This window comes from Panthera pardus, unplaced genomic scaffold (assembly GCF_024362965.1).
Source record: "Panthera pardus isolate Hobbes unplaced genomic scaffold, ASM2436296v1 HiC_scaffold_2, whole genome shotgun sequence".
In the NCBI taxonomy this organism is placed as follows: Eukaryota; Metazoa; Chordata; class Mammalia; order Carnivora; family Felidae; genus Panthera; species Panthera pardus.
This window is the reverse complement of record NW_026526765.1, coordinates 134840233-134855379: the sequence shown is the minus strand read 5'-3', so window position 1 is coordinate 134855379 and position 15147 is coordinate 134840233. Positions and strand designations below refer to the sequence as shown.

The 15147-nt window shown below is 41.3% G+C and overlaps 1 long non-coding RNA gene across 1 annotated transcript in view; it reads right to left on the bottom strand.

Moving 5' to 3' along the window:
* LOC128778330 (uncharacterized) overlaps nucleotides 1-15147 on the bottom strand; it is a 94673-nt gene that overhangs the window by 43723 nt on the left and 35803 nt on the right. The window lies entirely within an intron of this gene.

The window sequence follows — 15147 nt, the reverse complement described above, 5'->3', positions numbered from 1 at the left end:
AAGTCAGACGCTCAACCAACTGAGCCCCCAGGCAACCCAAGAGTACACTTATTGTGACGAGCACTGAGACAAGTACAGAATTGTTGAAACACTATATTGAACACCTGAAACTAATATAACACTGTGTGTTAATTATAGTGGAATTAAAATTTAAAAACTTAAAAAAAAAAAAGAAAAAGAAAATTCTAACACAGCTACTCTTGCAAAAAGCCATTTGGTTTTCTTTTACTGAAAGAGAGCATCTGGATGTATTAACTATCTTTATCTTGGTAATCACTCCACAATATATATGCATATCAATCATCATGTACATTTTAAATATATACAATTATATTTTTCAATTATTCCTCCATAAAGCTGGGGGGGAAAGAGCATCTCAACACAGTGGAAATCAAAACGACATGAACTTGTCATTTTCCAGACAAGGCACAAGGACAGTGGAATTGAAAGTATCAACGATGTCCATTAAAACGCTAAAATTAAAAGATTTTAATAAAATATAATTTTCCTTTATTACATTTCAGGCGTAATGTTTTCTTAGTTCAAAATTTACACAAGCCCAGTCCTTCAGAGTTCATCAAAGAAGCTGTGGAGAACAGCAGAAAGGGCATTACTAATCTGAGTGGGGAAGGGAGGTGATTATCTAATCAGGTTGAGCATGAAGAGGCACAGAGCAAAGGGAAAAAGAAACCACAGCACAGATCAGGAGACGCAGGTGTCCAGCCCTCAGAACCAGAGCTCTCCATCAAACCTTCACACACTCAGATTCTGTGCTGTGTAAACCATCAGGGAAACAACCAGCATCCCCGGTTGCTCGATCAGAATGAAGGCTTGGTTCAAATATACTAGACCCCTTAAGAGAGAAAACCCACCCAAGTTGTAACCGGAATTCACTCTTAATTTGTTTAAAAGGTAAGAAAAAAATACCTGGGATTGATGTTGATTAGAGTAAGCATGTTCATTTCAAATAGGACTAAAAGAACAGTAAGTTTCAACTCCAATATGTATATAACATTTTTTGTGACTACATGTTCACTTCATAAGACATGTATAGAAGAAGCTATGTACTGCCACAGAAAAAGCATAACCTGAGCACAAAAAGCCACGGTCTACCATCAACCAGATGTGTGAAAACTTGAACAGTCAATTAGCTCTCTGAGCTCCGTCTTTCCAATATGTATTTTTCTTCCAACCTTTTTGTTTTATGCTGTTGATGACAATTTCACTATTTTAAAATATCTCTTTTCTTAAGTCAGTAGTTATCTTTTATCTTTAGTTTTAAAAAGGTAGGGGGGATGTGCTCCTGGACGGCTCAGTTGGCTAAGCATCTGACTCTTGATTTTTGCTCAGGTCACGATCTCACAGTTCATGAGTCCGAGCCCTCCAAAGGACTCTGTGCTGACAGCATGGAGCCTGCTTGAGATTCTCTGTCTACCTCTCTCTCTGCTCTTCACCTGCTCTCTCTCTCTCTCAAAAATAAACATTAAAAAAATTAAATTAATTTAATTTAAATTAAAAGGTGGGGGTGTGGGATACCTGGGTGGCTCAGTGGGTTAAGCGTCTAACTCTTGGTTTTGGCTCAAGTCGTGATCTCATAGTTCGTGGGATCAAGCCCCAATGACAACAAGGAGCCTACCTGGGATTCTCTGTCTCTCTCTCTCTCTCTCTCTCAAAATAAAAAATCTTTTAAAAAAAGGAAATACTGTGATTCATTTAAAAAAAAAAAAAAAAAAAAAGGTAGGGATGTGAGAAGCCATGGTCAAAAACCTTATATTTACAAAGCAGTCACCTGCCTTTAATCAAAACATGGTAAGTTGGCAGATTCAATTAAGACCTAAAATAAAAGGTTGTATCCCTTAACAAACAAATGCCAACTTTCAAATCACTAAGTTTATCATAAATAGAGGCCTAGAGAGAAAACAAAATATTAACATGAAATTATCTTTAACAGGGCTATTAAGTCATTTTGGTATGTAATCAAAGAACTAAATTGGTTTCATGACCAAAAAATGATCAAGTCCCCAAAATGTGGTATGAGACTTAGAATCAGTTGTTTGACCAGTTTGAAATAAATATTGCTTTGAATTAGCTGTGATTTAATTTGCCATGAGTTTTGCATCTCCAGAAACTCACGAAGGAAATTAGCTGTTAAGATGAACTCAAGTATATAGTTCTTCTGTTAATCATTAATGACGCCCTGTTCCACCAAAATTACATTTCCACAGCTTCCCACCACAACAGTTTGGTTGTCTCTTGAAGACTAGAGCTAGAGTCTGATTCAATAATGGACACTGTAGCTCACCTTCAGTTATAAAGCATCAGTCTATAACTGGTAGCCCTGTAGATAAATGGATAGGAACCCACTAACAAAGCATAATGTCATCAAGAAAACCACTCACAATTTTTCTGGTTACAGCATCAGGTTACTAAACATACTGATTATCTCTAAAGACAATGCAAGAAATACCTCCCCTGGCTCTGCTCCCTCAACCCCAGTTCAATTTTTAATTCAACTTGTAAGACCAATCAAAATATAGTCATATTTGATGACAGGGAAGTTACAAAAGTTGGCATGTAATGCTCTCATGTGTTGGATGTTTTACAAGTACTGTTTTATTTAATCATCACAACATAGCCATAAAATAGGTAGTGAATATTAAATCCGTTTCATGGATGAAATTACTAAGGCTTAGTAAGATTAACTAATTTCCCAAAGCCACACAACCAGAACAGGGATTTCAATTGGTCAGACCAGAGCCCACGGTTAAGAATACATGCTCCGGGGGGTGCCTGGGTCTTAGCTGGTTAAGTGGTTAAGCGTCCGACTTCAGCTCAGGTCATGATCTCACGGTTCGTGGGTTTGAGCTCCACATCAGTCTCTGTGCTGAAAGCTCAGAGCCTGGAGCCTGCTTCAGATTCTGTGTCTCCCTCTTTCTCTGCCCCTCCCTTGCTTGCAATCTGTCTCTCTCTCTCTCTCTCTCTCTCTCTCTTTCTCTCTCAAAAATAAATAAACATTTAAAAAAATTAAAAGAGAATACATGCTCCAGAATATATATTATGCATATGAGAAGATTTCATTTAATTCCTTTTGGTGAAAAAAACAATTTTCTAACAACAAGATGTGTGTTTTTAAATACGTATGTGTGCATAAAATAAAATCTACATTTATCCATAGAAAATTAGCTGAAATGACATACCAGAGGCATTAAGAGTCCTTATTTCTGAGGGATAGAATCATAAGGAGAATTCATTATTTTTCATCTGTATTTTCTAATTTAGGTTGTTTTTTTTTGTTTGTTTGTTTTTATTAAGTAAGCTATCTCCACACCCAACATGGGGCTTGAACTCACAACCCTGAGATCAAGTGTCACATGCTCTACCAACTGAGCCAGCCAGGTGCCCCTGTATTTTCTAACTTTTCAACAGTGATTTATATTTTTTTGATGATAAAAAAGAACAAAGTGGGTGCCTGGGTGGCTCAGTCACTTGGGCATCTTGCTCTTCATTTTGGCTCAGGTCATGATTCCAGGGTCATGGGATCGAACCCTGTGTTGGGCTCTGCACTGAGCATGGAGCCTGCTCAAGATTCTCTCTCTCCCTCTGCCCTTCTCCCCTGCTCATGGACACTCTCTCAAAAAAAGAAAAGGAAAGAAAAAAAGAACAAAAGTATTTTAGTTACAACAATAACATGCAGAGTTTACATTGCCAGATAATGAAATCATAGATCAGATATACTTTAATGATGAGTTTAACAGAAAAGAGAAAAACTGAAGGCCTAGATGAATATTAATGTAATGACTGTAAACAGCATGAAGAGATGCTCAACATCTCTCATCATCAGGGGAACGCAAATCAAAACCACAATGAGATGTCACCTTCTACTGGTGAGAGTGGCTAACATTCAAAAAAAAAAGAGAAAAGAAGAAATAACAAGTGTTGGCGAGGACATGGAGAAAAAGGAACCTTTGTACCCTGTTGGGGGGAACATAAACTGATGCAGTCACTGTGGAAATCAGTAGGGAGGCTCTTCAAAAAAATAAAAATGCAGCTACCATATGATTCAGTAATTGCACCATTGAGTATTCACCCAAAGTAAATGATAACACTAATTCAAAAGATATATGCACCCCTATGTTTATTGCAGCATTAAACAAGATATGAAAGCAATCTAAACATCCATCGATAGATGAACGGATAAAGAAAATGTGGTGTAGGGGCGTTGGTGGCTCAGTTAGTTAAGTGTCTCTTTTTTTTAAATATATTTTTTAATGTTCATTTATTTTTGAGAGAGACAGACAGAGAGACAGAGCTTGAGCAGAGGAGGGGCAGAGAGAGAGGAAGACACAGAATCTGAAGCAGGCTCCAGGCTCTGAGCTGTCAGCACAGAGCCAGACGCGGGGCTTGAACTCACACACCGTGAGATCATAACCTGAGCCAAAGTCAGATGCTTAACTGACCCAGCCACTCAGGCACCCCAAATTGGGGGTCTAACTCTTGATTTCAGCTCGGGTCATGATCCCAGTGTCGTGGGATCAAGCCCCATGTCAGGCTCAGCACTGAATATGGAGCCTGCTTAAGATTGATTCTCTCTCGCCCTCCACCCCTCTCCCCCACTCTTGTTCACGCTCTCTCTCTCTCTCTCTCAAATAAAATAAGTAAATAATAAAAAAATAAAATGTGATATACAAAAATACACATATCTCCACATGTATATATACACAGAATATTTCTCAGCCATAAAAAAGAGTGAAATCTTGCCATTTGCAACAACATGTATGGACCTAGAGGGTACTATGCTAAGCAAAATTAAGTTAGACACAGGAAGACAAGTACCATATGATTTTGCTTACATGCCAAATCTAAAGAAAAAACATGAAACAAATAGAAACAGAAATAGACTCATAGATACAGAGAACAAACTACAGATTGCCAGGTGGGAGAGGTATGGAGGGAAAGGCGAAAAAGGTGAAGGGGATTAACAGGCATAAAATTCCAGTTACAAAATAAAAAAGTCTCAGGGATGAAAAGTACGGCATGGGAAATTCAGTCAATAATAGTGTAATAACATTGTATTGGTAGAGATGGTGACTACACTTCCTGTGATAAGCGCTGAGTGATGTACAGAATTGTGGAATCGCTATGTTGTACACCTGAAACTAATAACATTGTATGTCAGCTACACTTCAATAAAGAAGATGTTTTTAAAAGACTGTGAAATCAGTATGGACTCATAAAAGTCACACTAGGAAAGTCTTGTAGTTACATTTGAAATAGTTACAAATACCAACTGGGGACTCCAGTATTTTCTGAAGAGCATCTCATGAATCAATTTCTTTATAAGTCACAAATGAAAGACAAGAAGTATTATTATGCGAGCCATGCTAAGAGGAGACGTCATTCATCTTAACAAGAAATTAACATTCTTGAGCAAAAATGATCATAGGATCTGACCTGTCACCTCCCTCCGGAAGGAAATTATATGTTCTGAATTCCTCAGTCTCTGGATAACATAACATTAAATCAAACAGTTGAAAATAGGGACAGACGTAATATCTCTGATAGAAAACTCTATGAATCAAAGAGTAAATCTCCCTCGTTCCACAAATGCATCCATTTCAAGCTATCTTCCTGAATCTTCTGTTCTCTCAACTGCTTGAATTTATTACTGATTGAAATTTGTATCAGTAATGATCATTAGAGCTATTGTGCATTGTAATCCATTTATAATTTTTACTAATTCAGCCTACACCATTCCCCACATGCAATAGCTTCCTAAAATAGAGTAAGGGAGTGAAAATCAGGAATACTCTATTTTGTGGGTAGCTGCAGACTTGTTTGCATTAATCATCTTTTTTCTGCACAGGTCACCTCTCAGAGTGGGACCTCCAGTGGCTAATCCTTGTTCCTTTGCCTTTCTGTCTAAAGCCTGAGAAGGCGAGGATACAGTCAGGGTCCATCAGTGAGGGCTAGAGGCAGAAACCTTTCAGTGTCTCCCATAACACAGAAATGTAGCAATAAAGAAAAGATGCTGGGGGCACCTGGGTGGCTCAATCGGTTAAGCATCTGACTTCAGCTCAGGTCATGATCTCACGGTTTGTGAGTTCAAGCCCTGCATCGGGCTCTGTGCTGACAGCTCAGAGCCTGGAGTCTGCTTCAGATTCTGTGTCTCCCTCTTTCTGTGTCTCCCACCCCTGCTTGCACTCTGTCTCTCTGTCTCTACTCGGTCATTTGAAAAATCAGTGCGATCACATCAGCACTGTGGAAACTTGTGTTAAAAGATGGTTTTTAAACAGATAAAATCATGATTTTCATACAAATACCATATGAATACATGTCAAGATTTTATTTAACTCATTAATTAATGACAGAATCGGTAAGATGTCAAAAACAATCCCAATGACTTTCCAAAGGATTTTCTATACGGGCAAGGCTGAAACGAATTTGCTAATAGATGCAAAAATGGTCACTATCCAAGGCAATCAAACGTAATATTTGGAATTGTCTGGGGGAGAAGGCATCAGTTACATTCCACCTACCTGACAGAATTTATTTGCATCGCACTGAACAGGGACCAATTGCTTTACTCTGCACATCAAACCTCTATATCACCCAGCCATCTTGGTACCCACTTGTAAGTACTTCACGATTTTTTTCCAACACTAGTACAATCTAGATGTCCTCTAGTCCATTCTTCTGGGTTTAGATTCTTCCTTAATATCCAGTTTAACATCCGAGCCCTGGCCCCTACGCCATGGCAAGTCATGTACCTTCCCAATGTAATTAACATTTCCCCTTTCCTTATTCCCTAAAGCATCACTAACAGTTCCCCTTTCTTTATTCCCTAAAGCACCACTGTAGGATTTAATAGATTCCTCCCAAGGGTTTGGGAATAACAGAGGGGAAATGACAACACAGCATAAAACAAGATCTTAACATTCTTAAAGTTAATTTGGCTATCTCCACCCATGGGAATTTCTCCCTGGCTGCTTTACTCCATAGACCTCCTCCAGTTGCTGAAACTCCACACCCTTAGTCCCAGAGTACATACCCCAACAGAAGAACTCCAAAATTTGACAGAGCACTTTGGCACTTTTCCTATCAAGTGCCTTTTTCCAGCTAAGGTCACAGTGGTGGCGGTCGGGGAACTTGAGTTTCATAACCTAAAAAAGCCACTGTCGACGTTTTTCTAAATAACGCAGGCTGAATTTCCATCCTGAACAGGGGAAGAGCCAGCCAGAGCTTTGAAATTATAATTTTCCTTAAGAGGCTCCAGATCAAATCCTCAGACAGTGCTCCATCCACCACAAAAGTATACAAGAGAAGGAAATAATAGTGAAATATATATGTTCCCCATTTCTGAGCAACCCACATGAGTAAGGTCATTTTCGCCCCATGATGATACAGATAGTGTACATAAGTTAGACGGTAAATACTTTTAAAGTTTAGAGGTCAAATAGAAGCTATGAATATGTAAATCAAATTTTACACTGTTATTAAATCACCAAAGAAATATTTTCTGCTGAATATTTCTAGAAGTTAGAATTACAGATTTCAGAACTTCTAAGATGTAGACAATCATAAAAGTAGCTCATTTTTAAACGTATTATGTATACTTCCAATAAAGGAAGGTGGCTTCAATCAATGACACCTCTTCATCAAATGACACAAATCATCAAAACGAAAGATGAAAGGACAAAAACAATAAAGGAACATAGTAGGAAGGAAATTTCCCTTTGTCTGTTGTTATTACAAAACTCTCTCACATACAGCATGGCCTGATTCTTGCGCCCTCACCTAGAGGAGGTTGAGCCAAGGGAACATTGCCATTTTACAGACAAAGTACCTAAGGCTTACAGAGGCTACATGATTTGTCCCCCACCCAGAGAGTTTGAACTGGGGGACAAAATTGATGTCATTTCCCAGTGGAGGTCTGGAAATTACATCATCCGATTCCAAACTCAAAGACCGTTCTTTTCCACCACGCCACGTTGAGCTTATGGAACGTAATTTTAATTATTGGAATACAGGTATAACCAACAACATGCTTTTGGAATTGTCTAGCAAATGCAATACTTTTAATACTAAGACGCTGGGGGCACCTGGGTGGCTCAGTTGGTTGAGCATCCAACTTCAGCTCAGGTCATGATCGTGCAGTTCACGAGTTCAAGCCCTACATCAGGCTTGCTGTTGTCAGCACAGAGCCTGCTTCGGATCCTCTGTCCCCCTCTCTCTCTGCCCCTGCTCCACTTGTGTGCTCTCTCTCTCTCAAAAATAAATAAACATTATTTTTTTAAAAAATACTAAGACCCTAGACTTGAAGTTGATTAGAAATTTGCAATAAAACTTCAGCATCCCAGAGAAACACCTTAGAACTATAAGACCCACAACCGACATAAGCAAACATTCCTGTAATTGCTATCAGCCCTCTACACACGGTCCCCAACTCCTCAAACCTCTTGACACTTGGCCACACTTCTATCCTAAACACTGGGTCTTAAATTACTGAGTTACTGTGGAGCTGGGAAATCTGAAGTACCTTGTTCTAGGAACTGTGATTGTTCTATCACCCTTCCCATTCAAGTCACGGCAACAGAAGACATGTCGAGGCCAACAATGAAGCCCTCCAGCTACTCCGTTGGTAATCTGGCTGCTAAATCCTTTTAATTGCACTGATCTTCAACACAGGAACATCCGTACTTCCAGCTAGGCTATCATCCCAGGCCATTTCCCTTTCTAAATTGTGGCTACATTTTTCCCCACACGCCTGCCTGTGCTGGATCAGCTCCTAGTAAATCTGTGTGCGGTACAGGAAACATCCCACAGATAATGAATTTCACCGATATCTCACAAGAAATGTCGGTCATCACAGCTCCATTACCCTCATGCTGGCAACATAAAACAAATTAACACGCTCACTAGTGTTCTCAGAGTGTGTGTTTTTTGGATTTTTGTGTTATTTTTATAATAGTTATTCTTTGGACATACATATATTCGTGTGTGTGTGTGTGTGTGTGTGTGTGTGTGTGTTGAGAGAGTGAGAGAAAGAGAAAGCTTGCACTTACCAGCTTCTCTTTTGAGTGAGATCTACCTACCTCTTTCAAGATAATACTCTTGAAAAAATCACTTCTGCTGAATCATTTGGAGCTTGCTGTTGGAGAAAGAAGCTATTCTAAAACAAGCTCGTACTTAACGCTTTGGAAAGAAATTGACTTCTTAGAATTTCGAAAGAAAGAAGGAATTTCCTGAAGCCTCAACTCTGCTTTAAAAAAATCACTCTTTTCTAGTGTCACCCACTCAAAAAACGATGAGAGGTAAGTAAATTCAACTTTCACTTAAAGTCAGCGTGAAAAACTAGCTATGTGTTTTTTTTTTCAAACTTCTTTTAAATCTTTCAAAATTACTGAATTCTAACCTCTCCGTAAGAGCTGCTTTGGGGACACCCGGGGAAGCTCAGTCGGTTGATGATCTCAGCTCAGGTCATGATCTCACTATTTGTGGGTTCAAGCCCCACGTCAGGCTCTGTGCTGACAGTTCGGAGCCTGGAGCCTGCTTTGGATTCTGTGTGTCTGTCTGTCTCTCTGTCTCTCTGCCTCTCCCCCCCTCTCAAAAAATAAACGTTAAAAAAAGCTGCTTTTATTGTCTTGCCACATTTCTTCAAACATCAAAATCTCATAGATTGGGAACGAAGATTAAACATACTAATAGACACCAGTTTTACATCAATTTAAGGTGAAGCATCTTTCTGTGTCTTATTATATGGAAGCAAGAATAATTTACTTCGTGAAATCAAACATCTTCCCGAGTTATTACATTACAAGTGAGGGGGTCCTCACCTGTAGTGCCTCAGCTTCTCCCCTGCAACAGCTTCCCTCGTGAAAAAGTACTAAATTAGTGCTTAAAAGACTGAGACTTATGTGCATCAATTCACCAAAAACATGGTTTGTTTTTTTTTAAATGAGATAAGTAGTTTGGGTTCTTTCCTTCAATGACTAAGAATATGGTCCATTCTTTCTTTAAAATTTACCAGGAGTAGTGTGTGTGTGTGTGTGTGTGTGTGTGTGTGTGTGTGTGTGTGTGTAAGAATAAACAAAGGTAGAAACAAAGAGGAAGGAACAGCAATTTTTTCAGAAATGTTAGCACCCTTGTACTAGGTAGACTTCACCCAGAATGAAAGAAAAACAGACCTTGTAGTGGAAGGTCCAGAGTGGTTAGGTCCAGCACCTTGCACGTATATTCCATAAGGTAACCATGGCATTCACTCTCCCAAAGACAGAGACTGAAATATCAACCCTCCATCTCCAAGCACGAAAGCCCCTTTTTACCACCAACACAAGGAATCCAGGACTCCACTGGGGTCCAACAATTATCCTTGGGGCATTCCTGGGAAGCATCTTCATTGGGTGTCCAAAGGGGAGCTAAATTTATAAGCCCAAGTCATGGCTCCTAAATTACTTCTGGGTAGGCTGCAAATGAGATGACATAGAACAAATAGAGCAAAATACCCAGTCACGTGAAGACTGACTGTCAACGGAAATTGGTCTTAGACTCTTTCAGCTCCCGGGCACTCACCCAAGCCCATCGCTGACAGTACTCTCTGCTTCAGCCCACTCAGGTGGCTGCGTTATTACCCCTGCTCTGGGGCCCCCTGCGCCCGGCCTCCTCCCCGCTCTTCTCCACATTGCCAGCTTCACTTCTGTGTTCTCTTTACCCAGGTGCACCAGAAGGCTTCTCTCATTTCCTTCCATGACATCTTGAATGACTCTTCAGGAAGAGCTTCAAATACGCATAAAGTCAAGACTGCAATCATAAGCAATAAAAGAATGACTCCAGGAGCACCTCCTGGCTCATCTGACATCTTACTCTAGATCTCAGGATCATGAGCTCAAGCCTCACGTTGGGTGTGGAGCCTACTATGAAAAAAAAAAGACTCCCAACCCATAGAGGGAGAGTGGGTCATTTGCATGGCTCTGTTGTCAGAAAACATAACCTCATGATTCTTTCCCCCTCTTCGCCTTACAGAAAGAACCACAGAGAAAGGATAAAAGTCACTACAGCCAACATTCATTCACATTCTGCTCTAGAAACTAAGTTTCCCAAACACGTGCCAAGCTCAAGAGCAACAGTTGAATTACATGTTCTGTCCACAATTTCAACCTTTTTGCCCTTCATTAGAGCAATACCATGATAGGAATTAGTAAGGGGATGGGGAAATACAGACAGAGAATTGAAAAAAAGGTAAAACATTACCATGTTATCGAGCTACAGATGGTGCGGCCGTACGGCAAGACTCCAAAGAGAAAAAAAATCTACTCTTACTGAGGAAAGCAGGCAAGCGACAGAGGAGGAAAGGGAAGAAAGAGCTGCCAGCCTGCTCTCCCCGTGTGAGTGGAAGAAAGCGGCTTTTCTCTTTGAAAAGCAGATGAAGGTTAAGCCCTTGGGGAACTCTGACTGATGATTCTCTTTCATGAACCAGCACATCTTAAACACATTTCCCTTGAGAAGTGGCATCATCATTTCATTTCATGGTCAAGGTCACTAAAATGCTCCAAAAATAAGTTGGAAGCAGGGAGCAAAAGGAAGAAAGCAAAAAAAGCAGCTTTGACAACAAAATGATGATGTGAGCAGGTACATTGTGCAGCGGCTCAAGGCTCTTATCCTGACAGGTCATTTAGCCCCTGTGGATGTGGCCTTTGTGTCTCTTTCTTCCCCTAATGACTCAGCCTGTTTTCAATGGCTACACCCTCACGGGAACAAAGATGACAGAGGACATGCACAGTAATCAGAGCAATTAGTTTGGGACGATCACGTAACACTGATCCTAATACAAAAGGACACAGTTCAAAGAAAAACTCCAAGTCTGATGTTTCTTCAGGGTCACTGTCAGAGGCCCTGGATGTGTGTGTCACAGTCAGCCTGGACTGTTACAGGGAGGTTGGCAGAAATGGACCCAGCATAGGGGGACCTGGGGGGTTCAGACTGTTAAGCATCCAACTCTTGGTTTCAGCTCAAGTCATGATCTCGCTGCTCATGAGATCGAGGCCCGCCTTGGGCTCTGCACTGACAGCTCAGACCCTGCTTGGAATTCTCTCTCTCTGCCCCTCCCCTACACACACGTGTGCGCTCTCTCGCTCTCTCTCTCTCAAGACAAATAAATAAACATTTTTTTAAAACAGGCCCAGCATGTTAAATGCACCAGATCACCCAAGCCAAGCTCGGGGACATCTTGGATGTTGATTTTTCAGTCTTTAATCCAATACCAAGTCCTGTTCCTTCCTATCCTGAAGCCTCACGGATAACTGTCTTCACCGCTTCATTCAGCCTCCGCCCAGGCTGCAGTTCTCTGCCATCTGCCCCGTTGCCTGCAACAACTCCCCCATCCTCCGGTCACTTCCACACTGCGGCCCAGTCTGCGTTCCATTGCCAGAACCGTCTTCCTAAACCCCCATTGCCTCTTGTTCTTTCTCACCAGTGTAAAACATACCACTAAATGCACCACTTTTATGCATCATCATGTATTTGGGAAGCATGGTCTTCCCGTAGCATCTTCGTGTCCGCAGCCCCCCTTCTTCAACCCACTGCTTGTACACTGGTTTCTTCTCCCTGCACTCTGCTCCACTAAGGCTCTGCCTCCCAAGTCCATCCACATGCCTCCACTCGTGAAAACCCACAGCAAGATCCCATCCTTCCCCTTCAGGATCTTAGTGCAACTTGTAACACAATAACCAAGCTCTCTGGGAAACTCCCCTGGGCAGCTTTGAAGATCACACTCTTGGGGCACCAGGGGGCTCAGGTGGTTAAGCATCTGCCTCTAGATATTGGCTCACATCGTGAGATGAAACCCCCCCCATGGGGCTCCGGGCTGACAGCACTGAGCTTGCTTGGGATTCTATCTCTCTGCCCCTCCCCTGCTCATGCTCTCTCTCTCTCTCCCTCAAAATAAATAAGCAAACTTTTAAAAAGTCACACTCTTAAACATCCTCCCTTAGATCTTTCTTTTCTGTCTTCTTTTCCAAAGTCTCCCCTCCCAAACCTCGAACTTTTGTGTTCACCAGGTCCCATCCTAAGTGAAACTTCCATGTTTCTGTCCCCAGGGCCCAACCCAATGGCAGCCCCTGCACATAGAGCCCCTTAATCAATGTTATTGGATTACAGATTTTTTTCAGATTGATGATGTTATTTATCCCAAATCTCCCCACTGTGTGCGGGCTAAAGTTCAACATCCTCGGTCTAGAATTAACAGTTTACAGGGGCCCGGTCACTTGAGGGTCCAGCTCTTGATTATGGCTCAGATCATGATCCCACGGTCACCGGAGCGGATTCTGCATGGGAAGTGGAGCCTGCTTAAGATTCTCTCTATCTCTCCCTCTCTCACACTCACGTGCACTTCTCTCTCAAATAAAAAATCAGTGAATAAATAAAGCTTTCTACCATCCATTCCTTCCCTTCCTGTTATAACTTCCCACTTCCCGTCTCCAACAAAAACGTTTCCTCAGAAATCCCTCACTGTCCCTTCTCACTATCCCAAATTTGGACTCTGAGACTTTGTTCAAGTAGTTTATGTGTCCTGACAGACCCTTAACCTCTACCCTTTTATGCCTACACAAGTCATACCCATCTTCCATGAACTGGTTCAAATTGTCTCAAAGGCCTGACCACTCAGAAGAAAAGCCATCTTGCCCTCCTTACACTTTCTATCAGTTTCTCTCAAAAACACATTTGGATGCATGCTTTCATGGTTATGTACTCACCTGGGATGGGATATGGGAGGAAGATCTATAGTGGGGATGGCAATGGGAAGTATGAAGGAGTGTAAGTGTGTGTAAGCATGAGGTCTGGGGGTTGTTTCCTTAGGAGGCAGTTTACTCATTACTTGCTAATGGACATCCCCTATTGTCAAGTACAGCAACAGACCTCTACTTGGGGCTCAATAAACAGGTAGAAACTGATTTTAGGGGAGCCTGGATGGCTCAGTCAGTTGGGTATCTGACTCTTGATTTTGGCTCAGGTCATGAGCTCACAGTCATGGGATTGGGCCCTACATTGCACTCCATGCTGGGCATGGAACCTGCTTGAGATTCTCACTTTCCTTCTGTCCCTCCCCTGTGCTTTCCCACACTCTCTCTCTAAAATAAAATAAAATACAGTAAAATAAAATAAAAAAATAAATAAAAACAAGTATCTCATTTTCTAGAAGGAAGGAAAGAAAGAAAGAAAGAAAGAAAGAAAGAAAGAAAGAAAAGAAGAAAGAAAGAAAGAAAGAAAGAAAGAAAGAAAGAAAGAAAGAAACTGATTATAAACTGCCAGTCTTTATATGGCCCAACCTGAAGGATCTCATTGATATGAACCAAATGTTTGTGCCCCCACCCCCCAAAATTCATATGCTGAAATCCTAATGTTATGTTATGGTATTAGGAGGTGGGCCTTTAGGACGTAATTAGGTCATGAAGGTGAAGCCATCATGTGTAGGATTAATGTCCCTATGAGAAGAGACACAAGAGAGCCTGCTTCCTCTCTCTCTGCTCTCCGCTCTGTGTGGCTATAAGTCAGTAGCATCCAACTCAGAAGAAGGCTCTCACCAGACCCCGAGAGTGCTGGCACCGTGGTCACAGACTTCCAGAACCACATAGATATAAATTTCTGTGGTTTACAAGCCACCCAGTCTATGGTATTTTGCAACAGCAGCCCAAACTGACTAAGACACCATGAAGCACTCCGTACTCTCCAAAACAAAACACTGGGTATGCAGTGTATGGCATGAGGTTCCTTGAGGAATTGGGAGAGGAAATCATTCAATTACTTCCTCCCAGGCCCATCAACAGATGAAGGGATAAATAAACTGTGATATATACACACAGCGGAATATTATTCAGCCATAAAAAGGAATTAAATTTTTATATACGCAAGCATATGGAGGGACCTTGAGAGCACGCTTAGAGAGACCAGACCCAAAGGGTAAACACAGTATGATTCCACGTATATCTGAAATACTGAGGATAGGCAAAGTCATGGAGTTGGAAAGAAGAACAGAGGTTACAGGGGAGGGGAGGGCAGGGTAGAGGGGGAACTGAGAACCACTGCTTAATGGATACAGAGTTTTGGTTAAGGATGATGAAAAAGTTTTGAGTATAGGACGGTTACACAACACTG